Source organism: Lathyrus oleraceus, chromosome 4, assembly GCF_024323335.1.
Source record: "Lathyrus oleraceus cultivar Zhongwan6 chromosome 4, CAAS_Psat_ZW6_1.0, whole genome shotgun sequence".
Classification (NCBI taxonomy): domain Eukaryota; kingdom Viridiplantae; phylum Streptophyta; class Magnoliopsida; order Fabales; family Fabaceae; genus Lathyrus; species Lathyrus oleraceus.
The window spans coordinates 465,623,939-465,640,131 of record NC_066582.1 but is presented as its reverse complement, the minus strand read 5'-3'; positions in this window follow the sequence as shown (position 1 = coordinate 465,640,131).

Below are 16,193 nucleotides of genomic sequence, written 5' to 3'. Positions count from 1 at the left end.
ACTCTGATCTTAGTGTAAGATTGAAATTGCATTGGGTAGGTATTAAGTGATAGGGTTAAACAGTTGGTTTAAGGTCTGAATTAATACTACTAATAGTGGATTTCCTCCCTGGCTTGGTAGCCCCCAAACGTAGGTCATGTTGGACTAAACTGAGTAAACAATTACTTGTGTTATTTACTGCACTTACTTTTAAGTTCTGCATAATTCTTGTCTGTGCAGAATTGGATGTCATAACAACCCGTGTGACATCGAAAGTCTGATAACTAGAATTTCAGTACCGGATTCAAGTCTCCGATTTGGAGAAGGTTTTTAATACAACTCGCATTATTATTATCCATTTCTCGCTTCGCTTTTAAGTTTTTTATTTCTTCGCACTGCCTTTAAATTGTTTACTTCATTTCTCTGCTTTATCTTGTTTATTTTCCTTGCACTATTACTTGTCAAATTCATTTTATCATGGCAAAAGATTTGTTTTCAAACCATACTTTGAACGTATCATTCTTGCTGTTCACTTTTAAAACCATTTTCACACTTAGCACTTTATTTCCCTAAATGACTTATTCCATAAATCAATTATATGCTATGTTATTTAACGTAACCATGTCCAGCTAAATCCTTAGTGCTGGAATGTGAGGATCGTCGTTTCAACGGTACTCCGCATGTTGTATCTATAGGAATACTTTAGGGGATGTTTTGATTTAATACAATTTTTCTGTGTTTAATTTGATCGGTTACTACGGAAGTAGATCCATGATTAAGTCGGGTAAGATCAAAAGTCGTCCGACATTTAAGATAAAACTTGGTTAGTTTTTAATTGATAAAAACAGTGAAAGCGCTTTGTTAAATTAATTAGGAGATTTTAATATTATTAGAAAGTGATTTTAAAACTATTTTCGGACGCGTTTATAGGTTTAGGATCCGGTTAGCCAATCATATGCCAGAAACCCTCTTATGTTAAAAGTTTCCAACCAAAAGCACTTTTTGACCGAGCCTTAGAGGTAATTATATAAAACATGATTTTTTTTTTCACTCTAACGTAATACGTGATCGATGTAGCATGAGCGGATGATATATATTAGAGGTTAGGTCCTGTTCCGATTACGCTAACACGATGATTCCTTTTGAATTAACTCTTTTTCAAGGAAGAAAATATTTCCCCATAAGTAATTCTATTTAGAAACAATAGGAGTACTGTTAAATTGATCTGAATTACATTCTAGTATCATTTTCTCTGAATTTATCTTCACTATTTTTAATTCCTATGCACTCTATACACCTGTTTTATTAGCCTTAGATAAACACCATAATGATAGTAATCGATAGATTGACATGGGTCTCTGTGGGATCGATAATCTTTTATATTACTCTGACGTATTCCATATACTTGCGGAAAGCACGCATCAAGTTTTTGGCTCCGTTGCCAGAGACCAGTTACATCAAATTTCGTACCCTATTGTTACACCGTCTAAATTAAGGCACCCATTTTTGTCGGTCAATGCGAAGAACTCACAATACTGGAAATTTAGTAGATCCAATAGAAGAACCTGAAAGATACGCTCGCGCTCGTCTTTTGCTCCAAAATATTAGAAGAGCAATGGCTAAAGAACAAAACCAAAGACCTCTTAAAGATTTCGCCCTGCCTTATAACGAAGAATCCTATTCCAGTATCGTAAACCCCATTATTCCTTCTAATAACTTTGAATTAAAACCCTCTTTGTTGCAAATAGTGCAACAAAACCAGTTCGCAGGACTCCCTATTGAGAACCCGAACCAACATTTAAAAGGTTTCATCCAATTAGTTGATACCTTAAACACCAATGATGCTTCTCATGAGGTGATACATCTAAGACTATTTCCCTTTTCCCTCAGAGATAAAGCACGATCATGGTTAGATTCCCTTCCATTAAATTTAATAACCACTTGGAATGACCTAAAGAAAGTATTCCTTGCTAGATACTTTCCACCGAGTAAGACTGATGTCCTATGAAACCAAATAACTAGGTTCACTCAACAAGATGATGAATCACATTTCAATGCTTAGGAGAGATATAAAGAACTATTAAGAGCTTGTATACACCATGGTTTAGAACAATGACTTGTTATTCATACCTTTTATAACAGACTTATCTATAACATAAAGATGACCATCGACGTTGTCGTCGGTGGTGCGCTGATGAACAAACCATATCCCGAAGCTTGCACTCTCATTGAAGATATGGAAAAAAACCATTACCAATGGGGAACGGAATGAGCATCAGCAGAAAAGAAAGAAACTAATGAAGGTATTTACGAAGTTAGTTGCCTAGACCATATGAATTCCAAAATGGACGCCATAGCCAAAAAAGTTGAAAGTTTATCTGTTAACCCTACAACTACCATAGTTGTAGTTCAATCCGGATGCAAAATTTGTGGAACCGAAGGACACATCACAACTGAATGCAATCTTTTAGCTGAATCAAACCCATATCAAGTCAATTATACCCAAAGAAACCCTTATTCAAACACTTATAACCCTGGATGGAAGAATCACCCGAACTTTTCCTATAAGAATAACAACTCCACTCAGAACTCTACACCTTAAAGACCACCAGGTTTCCAAGCCCAAAGACCGAACCAGCCTATGCAAGCTGCTCCTCAGAAATCAAATCTTGAGAAAATCATGGAGAGCTTTATTACAGCCCAAACTCAGTAAAACAAAGAATTCAAGAACCAGAACATTCATATAAATGGTCTGATTACACAATTAAGCACCAAGGTCGACTCAGTGATTACCCACAATAAGATGCTTGAAACCCAAATCTCTCAAGTGGCATAACAACAAGTTGCTCAAGCTACTCCAGGAGGACAATTTCCTGGACAACCTCAACCCAACCCCAAGGGGCATGCTAACGTCATTGCCCTACAGAGTGGAACCACTTACGAAGAACGTGTAAACCCTAGGATGAATAAACCAGAACCCCCAAAGAAAAATGTTGTGACTACGCTTGAGAAACAAGTAGAGGAACCAGTAGAGCCTGAGAAACAAAAAGATGAAGAAGCTAAAGATAAGGAAGGAGTAAAGGATAACAAAATATATGTACCACCCCCTCCTTATAAACAACCTACTCCATATCCATAAAGACTAAAACAAACCAAATTAGATAGCCAATACAAAAAGTTCATAAAAGTGATTGAGAAACTCCATATTGAGATTCCATTTACTAAATCTATTACCCAAATACCATCTTATGCTAAATTCCTTAAGATATCTTAACCAACAAATGTAGACTTGATTATCCTAAATCCTTATAATGCAACTTTATTGCTGAAAACAAACTTGCTAAAAAGGAGAAAGACCCCAGAAGTTTTTCTATACCTTGTGTTTTAGGAAATCATGTTATCGATAAAGCACTTATGGACTTAGGAGTCAGTGTAAGCTTAATGCCTTTAGCCGTTTGTAATAGGTTAAACATAGGAGAAATGCAACCAACTAGGATGTCCCTTCAATTAGTTGATAGATCCGTTAAATATCCAATAGGCATATTAGAAGACATTCCATTTAGGATTGGCCAAATCTATATTCCAATAGTTTTTTTTTTGTCATGGACATTAAAAAAGAAGACGAAATCTCAATCCTCCTAGGTAGACCATCCTTATCAACAGCTGGATCCATAATAGATGTCAAGAGAGGAAATATGACTTTTGAAGTAGATGATGAAAACTTAGAATTTATACTATCCAAATTCCTAATGGCACCAACCATAGATGACTCATGTTATGCCATTGATATCATTGATGAGTGCATAATAGAGTTATACCAAGAAGAACCCACTGAAACGATTAAGTTACCCTCAACCCCCATAATGGAGGACGATGAATTTAAAAGATTAATTGGAACCTTATATAGATGACAGTCTTTATGAATGCTTAGCACTCACCCCAAACCATATGCCATATCCTAAGAAACCAACAATAGAGCTTAAAGAACTACCTAAGAATCTGAGATACGAGCTTTTGGACGAAGAACTAAATCGTCCAGTCATAGTTAGCACTACCTTAAATGGTGATGAGACCAATCAACTCTTAGTTTTCTTGAGAAAGTATCCCACAACTCTAGGTTATAACATTTCATATCTCAAAGGGATAAGTCCATCCGTGTGCATGCACCGGATAATGTTGAAGGAAGACTCTAAACCCTCTAGAGAACATCAAAGAAGGATAAACCATATAATAAGTGATGTGGTAAAAAGAGAAGTGATAAAATTACTAGAGGTTGGAATAATTTATCAAATTTCTGATAGTAAGTGAGTAAGCCCTGTACATGTGGTACCTAAAAAGGGAGGTGTCACAGTCGTGCAAAACGAGAGAGGAGAACAAGTAGCTAAACGTATAGAAAACGGTTGGCGTATGTGCATCAATTATAGAAAACTTAATAAAGTAACTAGGAAAGACCATTTCCCTCTTCCATTTATTGACCAAATTCTTGAATGTCTAGCTAGACGTTCTTACTTTTATTATTTAGATGGATACTCTGGAATTTTCCAAATTCCTATTCACCTCGATGATCAAGAGAAAACAACCTTTACATGCCCTTATGGAACATTGGTCTATAGACGAATGTCATTCAGACTTTGCAATGCCCCAACTACCTTTCAAAGTTGTATGATATCGATCTTCGCATATTTCCTTGACGAGATCATGGAAGTATTCATGGACGATTTCTCGGTATGCAGATTTAGTTTTAAAAATTGCCAAGCTAACCTTGAAAGAATTTTAGAACGATGTGTGGAAGTGAGCCTCATTATAAACTAGGATAAATGTCATTTTATGTTCACCGAAGGTATAGTGTTAGGACACATAATATCTGAAAAAGTCATTGAGGTTGACAAAGCTAAGATAGAGGTTATAGAAAACCTCCAACCACCTAAGACAATTAGGGAAGTCCGAAGTTTTCTTGGACATGCTGGTTTCTAACGACGTTTTATCAAGGACTTCTCTAAGATAACCAAACCTTTAACTGGCCTTCTAATGAAAGACGTTAAATTATTTTCGATGATAAATGTATCGAAGCTTTCAAACACCTAAAACAAGCATTAATCTCTGCACCTATTATGCAACCTTCCGATTGGAACTAACCTTTCGAAATCATGTGTGATGCAAGAGATTACATTGTTGGTGTTGTTTTAAGGAAACGAAAGGACAAGAGATTACATGTAATTAATTGTGCCACAACTGAAAAGGAACTCCTCACCGCTGTTTTCACTATTAACAAATTCCGATCTTATTTAGTTGGAACTAGAATTATAGTTTACACAGATCACATAACCATTCGATATCTGTTAAGCAAAAAGGATGCTAAGCCTACATTACTCCGCTGGATCCTTTTGCTATAAGAATTCGACTTGGAGATCCATGATAAGAAAGGCACCAAAAACATGGTTTTTGACCACCTTTCGAGGCTAGAATATTTAAAACCATACCTAGTACCCATAAATGATGACTTTACCTATGATAGACTTATAGAAGCAGTCAGAACTAATCACAGTGATGACCCCGACCTTTATTTAGAATTAAACATTGAAAATGCTCTAGCTGTAATGAACGTACCTTGGTACGTCGATTTTGTAAATTACCTAGCTACCGATATCATATTCCCAGACCTTAACTATCAATAGAAGAAGAAGTTCTTTCACGATGTGAAACACTTTTATTGGGACGAACCCCTTCTATTCAAGAGATATGAAGACAACATATTTCGTTGTTGTGTACCTGAATAGGAGGTAGAAAATATAATCAAACATTGTCACTCTGCACTATATGGTGGACATGCAGGCACACCTAAGGCTTGCGCTAAAATACTTCAAGCAGGACTTTTCTAGCCAACATTGTGGTGCAATGTCCATACCTACATTGTCATATGTGACTGGTGTCAACGCATTGGGAATGTCTTGAGACGTGATAAAATGCCCTTGAGAATATCCAAGAAGTGGAACTCTTCGATGTATGGGGAATAGATTTCATGGGACCGTTTCCATCGTCAATGGGAAACAAATACATCTTAGTAGTTGTTGACTACGTTTCTAAGTGGATTGAGGTTGTAGCCTTACCTACCAACGAAACTCGTGTGGTCATAAAATTATTTCAAAAACAACATATTTCCTAGATTTGGAGTACCTCGCCTCGTTATAAGCAACGGCGGATCGCACTTCATATCAAGAATCTTTAATAAACTTCTAAATAAGTATGGAATTAAGCACAAAGTAGAAACACCCTACCATCCACAAACTAGTGGACAAGTAGAGGTGTCAAATAGGGAGATTAAGTAAATCTTAGAAAAAACTATTTCAATATCCAGAAAAGATTGGTCCCTGAGACTATAAGAAGCATTGTGGGCTTATAGGACCACTTACAAAACCCCAATAGGAACAACTCCATACAAGTTGGTTTACAAAAATCTTGTCACTTGCCCTTTGAGGTGGAACATAAAGCCTATTGGGACATCAAAGCCCTTAATATGGATTACTTAGCAGCCGATGACAAGCGCATTCTCGACATCCATAGGTTAGAAGAACTACGTCGTGATGCTTATGAAAATGCCAATATGTATAAAGAAAGAACTAAAGCATGGCATTACAAGAGGATTATTAAAGAAGAATTTAACATATGTGACCCTATACTTCTCTTTAATTCTAGATTGCGGATTTTCCCTGGTAAGTTACGCTCAAGATGGACTGGCCCTTATGAGGTCACTAAAGTCCTAAAGTTTGGGGCAGTAGAAATTCGAAACCATTCATGTAGTCCTTTCATAATAAACGGGAAAAGGTTGAAACACTATAACAGAGGTGACATCCATACCTATTACTATGTCCATACTCTGATCGAACCACCAATTGCTACTTCTACGATGTGAGTTCTATAATCATCGACCTAACGACGTTAAACAAGCGCTATGTGGGAGGCAACCCAGACCATTTTATCTTTATTACTTTATTATTTTTGTCTTATTTTCCATTATTTTCAAAAGGTGAATTATTTAATTTATTATTTGCTTAACAAGACTTACTTGTGTGATGCTTATGTTTCATGTTTCGGATCCATCCCTCTCCATAGCACATTCTCCACTAATCATATTTTTCAGGATGCAGAGCTTCAACGATATGCATGTTGTGTTCAGAGATGATACTCGGAAGAAACGACATGTGGTCCTTTTTGAACGACCATTATTACCAACCAGATATCCTGACACCAACTACCTAGAAGCCTTAGGTCTTGAAGCAAGTGTGAGATACCTTTACCACCAAATGTCCCGGCGGATGAAGGTGATCGAACCAATGATGAATATGAGCGGAGGAACTAGTCTTTCATTCATAATGTACCTCCACCTTATGCATCACCTGCACACACACCACCTTCTGCTCACCCTTTTACAAATACATCCACTAGTCACTACTTTACTGAAGAAATGATGAGAGAGCAAAGAGTTCATGAAGAAGAATGTGATGGTCTGTTGTATGCCATGTATGAGCATCAACGGGACGTAATGGACTTCATGTGAGAGTCTCAGAGACAAACTGAGCGATCTATACGGACCATCCTAGAATCTTAGCATACCATTGCTTCTCAACATCAGTGCCAACAAGATTACATGACCAGTCACTTCAACCTTGTTGAGATGAATTAAGCTTCTATACTGGGGAACATCAGAAGACTTCAAGAGTCAAACACCACATTGACAAAACGGGTTAAGAAACTCAATATTTCATAGAGTGCCCATCACCGTAGTAGGAGCCGTGATCCTCGACGTTCAGATCAGGGAGGAGAGGGTACTAGTGGTCAGCAATAGCGTCGTCTAGGTTTTACCTATCGCTTTTCACCTTTTATCGAAACATTGGGGATAATGTTCGGTTTAAGTGTGGGAGGAGATATTTACTGTTTTTATTTTTATTTATGTTTTCTAATTTTATTGCTTTCTAGTTAGTTTTAGTTATGCTTCTAGTTTGTTTTTAATAATTACATGTGTTTGACGAGTCGTGTGTGCAGTTTGTCTATTTTCGACCATTTCTTGCCTTTTTAGAGATACAATCAACTCTACCCCATCTTCAGTTCGTATCACTATACCAGAAGCTTGTTCCTTTCCAAAAGACACACCAATACCACCAACTCCACCCCCTCAAGCTAACCAAATTAAAGAACCAATCTTTGATACATTCATGGAACTCGTCAGAAACAATGAACCTTCTACCCCTGGCTCATTTGATCAAACAATCCATATGTCCTCTAACAATGAACCTGAACCTATCATTGACCCTCAGGAATTAGAAGATTTAGTTAGGCAGTTTGAGGAAGAAGCTAATGAGCGTCTCACTCTCTGATGCAAGAATGCATACAATGTGTAAACCCTGCTCAGAGTGACTCTGCATGGTCTAAGTTCAGAAGATGGATGAACTCCCGCTCCTGGGATCTGAAGGAACTCAACTACAAGGCTGCTGAAAAGAGGTTTCATGATATACTAGTTGGAGTTATTGAGCCTCTTATGGAGATTTTTACTACAAAGCCTCCTTCCACTCCTAAAGCTGAAGTTGTGGTTGAAAATGACGTTGAAGCTGAAATAGAAGTTCCTCGTACTGTTTCTCCAAAATCTGCAATTGTAACCATCTCTATGACAAGGCTAGTAGATAAAGTTGAACATATTCCTTTGGTGTTAAGGACTCTATAAGAGCTGAAACAAGAAAATGAAGTGGTTAGGTCTCGCGTGGATAGGAAAGATAACATGTTTAAAGAACAGGCTCAGACGAACACCAAGATTAAAGGGATACTTCAGGTCATTTTGTCCAGATTTCTATCGCATCTTAGAAACCCTATTTTAAAAACTTGTTTCTTTCTTTCTTTAAGATTTTTTTTGCTTTCGTTCCTGTACTTTTTGCATTCTGAATGATATGAGGTTTCTGTTTTGTTTATACTTTGTCTTTATCTTTCTGTTTTAATTTTTTATTGATGACAAAGGGCGAGAAGAGTGGACATGATTTTGATATACTTATTTCCCTTCTGAATCCCAAACATTTGATTCTGATACTTCTATTTTTTAACTCTCATCACTAATCTGGGAACTTTGAATAAGTTCACCAATATTGTTAACTTTTTCAATCAAGCTAACCAAGTTGTTCAGAAATTCCAGAACTCTATAATCAGAAAAGCGTTATACAGACATATATGGTCTTTAAACTAGGTTATGAGTAGAACAAGTTTCCAACCAGACTTTGATACAAGAAATTGAGAATTTCTAATCAATTTAAGATTTAAGTTCAATCAAAACTTTGACAAGATAGTCTTCTGATAACCAGAGTTTCTGATACTTGAAATCAAGAAAGAATAGAAGATATTTTAACCAGGCTTCTTCGTTCAGGGAATTTATTTCTTTTATATTGATTGACATATTTTATGTGTTAAAATTATTTCAAGTCTTAAACTCAGGGGGAGCTTGCAAACCTTACTCTGAAGTTTTAAGTTGAGAAAATAATTTTAGTATTATAAGATTCAGGGGGAGCTTACAAACCTCACTCTGATGTTTTTATATGATTAAACCAAGTAAAAATTGTTCATCAAAATGTATGGTTTTGTCATCATCAAAAATGGGGAGATTGTTAGAACAAGATTTGGTTCTCCATCTAGCCTTATGTTTTGATGATAATAATACATAGACTCTTAGAGAATACATTTGTACCCTAATCGTTTTGTTTAGTGTGCAGATTTCTTAAACAAGTTCTGACTCTAATTAAAGTGACGTGTGATGTCATCAGATTATGAATTTAATGAACTCTGACTTTGAGATATGTGTTTAAAAGTTGATCGAGCTCTAATTATGTACTCAACACTTTTGACATCTACTTATCCAAGACTTTATTAATTTGAATCTTCTGAAACTGATTCGCTATGAAGTCATGCGCTTAAAATAACTGTGAAATGTGTCACCGGACTCTAAAGACCAGGTTCTGATGAACTGGATCAAGACTCTCAAGATCTAATTTTCGAAGATTCTCTCAACCAGATTCTTACTCTTCTCTTATGCATGCTTCATCACTTGTCTATCAGACGCCTCTGAATATTAAAGATAAGAATAAAAGGTTTTATGTAAGAGGGATAGTACACAATACAAGGTCAAATATTCCTTCCACTACACTGATTTTGTGAGCTAAGGATTGTACTATTGTACCATTTTGTCTCCCATTTTCACAATTCGTCATGTAAGGACATAAATTCATTTTGGTATTCCAATTCTACCCTCCAACGAATCTCTTCATTGCCTATATAAAGAAGACTTGGAAGAATTGAAAAGTGTTACACATTCTACAAGATTATCATATACATGAACAATATACTTTGTGATATATTTTGAGAGAAAAGAAACACATACAACAAACTTATGCTAATACTCTTCATTGAATATCGTTTATGTGATATAGTTGTTATTCATTTGTATATTCTTCTTTTTTTAGATGAATTTTATAAACACACTTTGTATTTCAATCTGTTTGATTGTATTTTCCTTGAGTGACTAGGGTTTAGTATGTATACTCAATAAGACATTGACAATTTGTCTTTGTGTTGTAATCAAGTTTGAGTATAGTATATTAAGTCCTTGTTGATAAGGAGAAATCACCTTGGCAGGTGGACTGGAGGTAGCTTAGTTAACAGTGAAAATGGATAAAAAATAATTATTTTATTATTTTTGTTCTTTATTTTTTGTGTCTTATGTTGGGAAGAAAAATATTTTGTTTTTAGAAACCCAATTCAACCCCCCATTACTTGTGTTTCTCATTACCTTCACCTTCTTCAAATTGAATATATCTAGTTTTACTTTGGTATTCCTCTTGATCTTTATATTGATCCTTACCTTGATCTTTATCTTTAAGAGATGTTTTCTCCAAGATACCTACATAAACAACAATTTCTACCTCAATACACAAGGGTTTAGACTCATCAATAAAAACATGAAATGATTGTTCTATCATCACATTTTCTTTATTAGATACTCTAAAATATTTGTTAGAAGTGGAATATACTAGGAATAAGCCTTCATCAACTTTTACATCAAATTTACCAAGATTATCCTTTTGACTATTAATAACAAAGAACTTTCATCCTAAAACATGTAAGTGAGAGATATTAGACTATTTTCCCTTATATAAATCATAGGGTGTTAGCTTTATAATTGGTCTTATCAAGACACAATCAATTACATAGAAAGCAATGCTTACTGTGTTGGCCTAGAGGTGTTTAAGAATATTAGTCTCATTGAGTATCATCCTCGCTAGCTCTTCTAAAGATTTATTTTTCATTTCCACTACTCCATTTTGCTGGGGATTTTATAGAATGGAAAAGATGTGTTGAATTACATTCTCACTATACAAACTTTAGAATTCGTCATTATGGAATTCTCCACCATGATCAATTCAGATCGATGTAATGCTTAACCATTTTTAGTTCTGGATAACCATGGCAATTGTTCGAAATGTAGAAAACATGTATCTATTTTGAGATAATAACAAGGTCAAGGAATAATGAGAGTAGTCATCCACAACTACAAATGCATAGATATTTCCGCCAAAGATCTTTTTCTATGGGACAAAAAGATCCATGTGAAAATATTATAAGGGTTGGTTTGTATATATAACATTTTTTTAGTTTTAAAAGATGCCCTTAATTGTTTACCCTTTTGGCACACATCACATAACCAAATTTTCTTAAAATGTATGTCTGGAAAATGAATCACTAAATCCTTGCCGACCAACTTGTTTAAGTAGTCCATGTGAATATGGACTATTCTTTTATGCCATATCCATGATTCGTTCTCGTCACTCAGAAGACAAACATCATTTAAAGGAATTTTGTTTAGATTCACAGTGTAAGTATTTCCGCTAATGTTAATTTGACAAATATTACTCACTTGATTTTTCACAAGGATCATAATTGCAAAAATAGGAAGTAGACATATTTCTCATTTTTAGTTCATGATACTTTTTATATAAATATGAAAGAGGATGGCCATGTTCACTTTCATGACTTTTAGAAGCAAACAAAATACAACAACATGACCCTTTTTATTGAAATAACTTCATTTAAGAGTTTTGTGCTTAGGCGTTTGATGAACATAACATATTTTACTAAACATCTTAACATCATTATTAGTTTCATAACCTAGGTCAGCTTTACTATATTATGCTCTTTGATTTCCAAGAAGGAGATTCAAATTATCTCTTCCCTTAGTAAATTTATCAAGTGTGTTTTATAAATCCTTATTTTCACTTTTCAAATCAACATACTGATGCACTTGATAGATTCGTCCAATACTTAGTGAGAAGGGGAAGAGTTTCAAGTTAAAACATTTTTGTTTTCTTTAAGATTTTATATTTTCTTCCAAGAGGTTTTTATTTTCAAATTCAAGGCAAATAGTTTCTTTAGAAGTGGAAACACTTTGTTTTAACTTACTTTTTCTTTATTTAACTTCTTGAAAATAGAAAACAAGTCATGATATGAGAAATGGGAAGTTACCGCATTTTCTTCATGATATTGCATGAGCCATATGTTGGCTTCTTCATAATCTTAGGAATCCATGTCATTGTAGTCCTAGACAATGTAATCTTTTTTGTCTTCCTTTTGGAGTTTTTTAAACGTCCTCTGATTTAGGTTTCTTTTCTAGTTTTGAGGGAAATTTGGTCTTATGTGCCTCTTCTTTCCACATTGAAAACATAAAGGAGTAAATGATGATCTTCCTTCATTCTATTGTTGCTCTTCTTGCTATTTTTTTTGTTTCACAAACCTTTTGAAGTTCTTAATGATCAACATCATTTCTTCATAAAAGTCTAAATCTTTTTCTTTCTTTGTTTTGAGAGCTAATGTTTTATTCTTCTTGTCATCTTCACCATCATCTGCAAGTCTTTTCAGATCCATCTTATGTACTTTTAATTTACTAAAAAGGGCAGCCAAGTGCATGGATGAAAAATCCCTATATCCATAAATTGCAGCGACTTTGGGTTATCAACTATGGTTTAAGCATCTAAGGTCTTTTACAACCAAACCCTCATTTTGAAAATCTTTTCCAAGAGTTCTCATGTTATTAATAATGTGGAAAAAGTGTTTATGCATATCATAAATATTTTCCCCATATTTCATGTATTACCTAGGAACTTGACAATTGTAAAATGTAAAAATTGTGGAATTTTCAGGTACAATTCAAAATTTTACAAAGGGAAAACAACAGTGGATCGTCAATTACACAAATGTAGTAACAATACTAAGAATAAAATGAAATCATCATCCAAAGAAGCACCTAATATGTTGAACTTTGATCACATGCGCCACAAACACAAGAATCAACTAGATTGGATATGTAATAAAATGTTCTCTTTGTGTGTAATGATTTGAATACTTTTTGTTTCTAATGGACCATTTTTTTCTATGATTTAAATATGTAGTGGTTCAAATAGATCACATATTTTAATGATTAATCTTGGATGTTAATGGTGTAGTTCCTAAACATATATGTAATGGTTTCTTTTATGAATGAAAAGGTTTAATGTGTTTCCCAAATTACTCTAATAGTGTGAACAACATAAGTCATACATAACTCAATTACTACAAGAATGTTAACATCATAACAATTTCACTAAAGTTTAGCATGTTCAATTTTAGTTTAGAACCATAACAACATAACACATGACCAAAATAACACCACTTCATTCTCTTTATTATTAACATCATTAAATTAAACTCAAGACATCATTAGAATAAACCGATAACAACATAAAAACATAACAACATAGTGACAAAAACTTAAATAAATAAAAAATTAGCCAACCATTTTTTTGTGATAAACAAAATGATCAAAAATCAAGAAAAAACAACTAAATAACTAAAAACTTAATATTATTATTTAGGACATCATTAATCTTCTTCGCTAAACCATCAATCTTCTTCAAATCATTAACATTCTTCAAAAGTGAATTCACCACTTCTTATGAACATTCGATCTTCTTATCATCACACAAAATAAAATAAAAAAAGAAACTTCATTTCCTTCTTTGTAACTGAATAGTACAAAAAATAATGCTTACTTATTATTTTGAAATTAGGGATTACCTAAAAGTTAGGTATTGCGAAGATGAATACATAAAGTATAAAATTAGGTATTGAGATGTATCTTGTACAACTCACATGCGTAAACACCCCTCTCGGGATTCTAAGATGTCCACGGAGTCACAAGTGGTGAATCCAACCCACAATAATATTGCATCCTTTACCTCCTAGAATGAGAGAGGTTTGTAGATATATGGTCTGCCTCATATTTTCTTTCAGAAGGGATACACACGAGTTAGAAGAATATAGATTATTGAGTATCATATTATGAGAGGAGTTGACAAGGAATAAAATAATGGAAGAACTTAGTGTAAGGCATAAGAAGGTGGAAGAACATTATGAGAAAATGATGATGAATGTCATGTTTTTCATTTTGATGTTTAAATAATTTGTTTTAGTTTAAATAAAAAATAACATAGAAAATTAAAAACCCATATGTGTCATTACACATCATTAAATATTTGTTACATATTAAAAAAGTTTCACTTCAGTGTTTTTTTTAAGTTGCATGTCCCTAACACATTCAGAGGGAAAACCTCAATACAGTTGTTTTGTTGCTTGTCTTGTCGCTTTTGTGTTTCGTTTATTGAGTCTCCTTCATAATTTCACATCTCTGAATCAAGTCTGAATCGTTTCATTTTTAAGCATTCATAAATCAATTGTTATGTTTGAGATTTGATCATGATGGTTTAAGTCAATTTCCCGAGTTAATAAAACACGAACCATAGGTGATATTAATTCAAGTCATGTGGGAAGTGGAATCTTAAACTATTAAGAAATACCCACACGCCTAAAAGAGAACACAAGAAAAAGGATGATGACATTACGTGTTATGAGTGTGGAAAATCAGGAAATTTTAGAACCACTTGTCCAAGTCTCACCAAACATCATAAAAATAAAGATAAGGAATTCTACAAGAAAAAAGGAAAAATCTCCAAAGATCGTAGAGCCTATATCGTGTGGGAATAAGAGTATGAGAGCTCTTCCTCAAATTCCTTCTCAAGGTCAAATGACGAATGTGCCAACTTATGTTTGATGACACGTAATAAAGGTGAAACCTTAAAGGTATATACTCCTGAACCCGATTATGGATATTCATATAGTTAGTTGTTGAAAGCGTTATGTTTTAAAGAAAATTTCTCTCCAAAAATAAATAATTTTAGAATATTGAAATGATATAAATAATCTTAATTGCGCATTGGGTTCCCTTAAGAAATCACATACATATCTAATTGATGAGTGGTATAATGTTTCTGACACTTTAATTGAAATGGTAGAAAAAGTAGAATGTGTTATGTGTCCAACTTTGAAACTTCAAATTGAAAATCTCAAAGGACGACTAACATGTGTTATATCACTATCATCTATTAGTTGTAGTTCTTTGAGTGATAGAGGCACCAGTTTCAAGAAAAATCCTTATGTCACTAGGAGAAATAGAAAAAGTATTTCATCTAAAGTTATTTATCATTATTGTGGTAATAAGGGTCACATTAGGCATCTTTGCCATAAGTTCCAAGTTGTAAAATGACATGGATACCTAAGTGTTCCTTAACTAACCCCCAAGGATCCAACTAAAATGGGATAGCTAGTTCTATCTATTGATATTGTATGTAGGAGTGTCTAGGAATATTAATGAATTCTCAAGACAAGAGAAGGAAGATGTATCCAATCATATTTTTGTTTGTATTATATTCTTTTTGCTGTATTTATATTTTTATTTGCTAACTTTACTTGTGCAGAAAGTTTAGTCTTAGATCATCGTAATTGATATGGTTGTTCATTTCTTCTCTATCTCCGTGTGGTTGCACTTAATTTATCTTAATTGGTTTCATTGCATCATAATCATTCACCTATTTTTTATTTGCATCAAAATAATCTTTTAGTTGAATTAGAATATTTTTCATTAAATTCGCCTTGCATTAAACGATTTTTGCATTAATTTTTTTCCATAAGAAAAGCATATTCTTTTATTCAAACTTACATTGATGATATTATTTTTGGTTCTACTAGAAAATCTTTTTTCCAAGAGTTTGCAAGGTTGAAGCCATGGGTATAGAGGTATGGAGTGGGCATCAAATGTG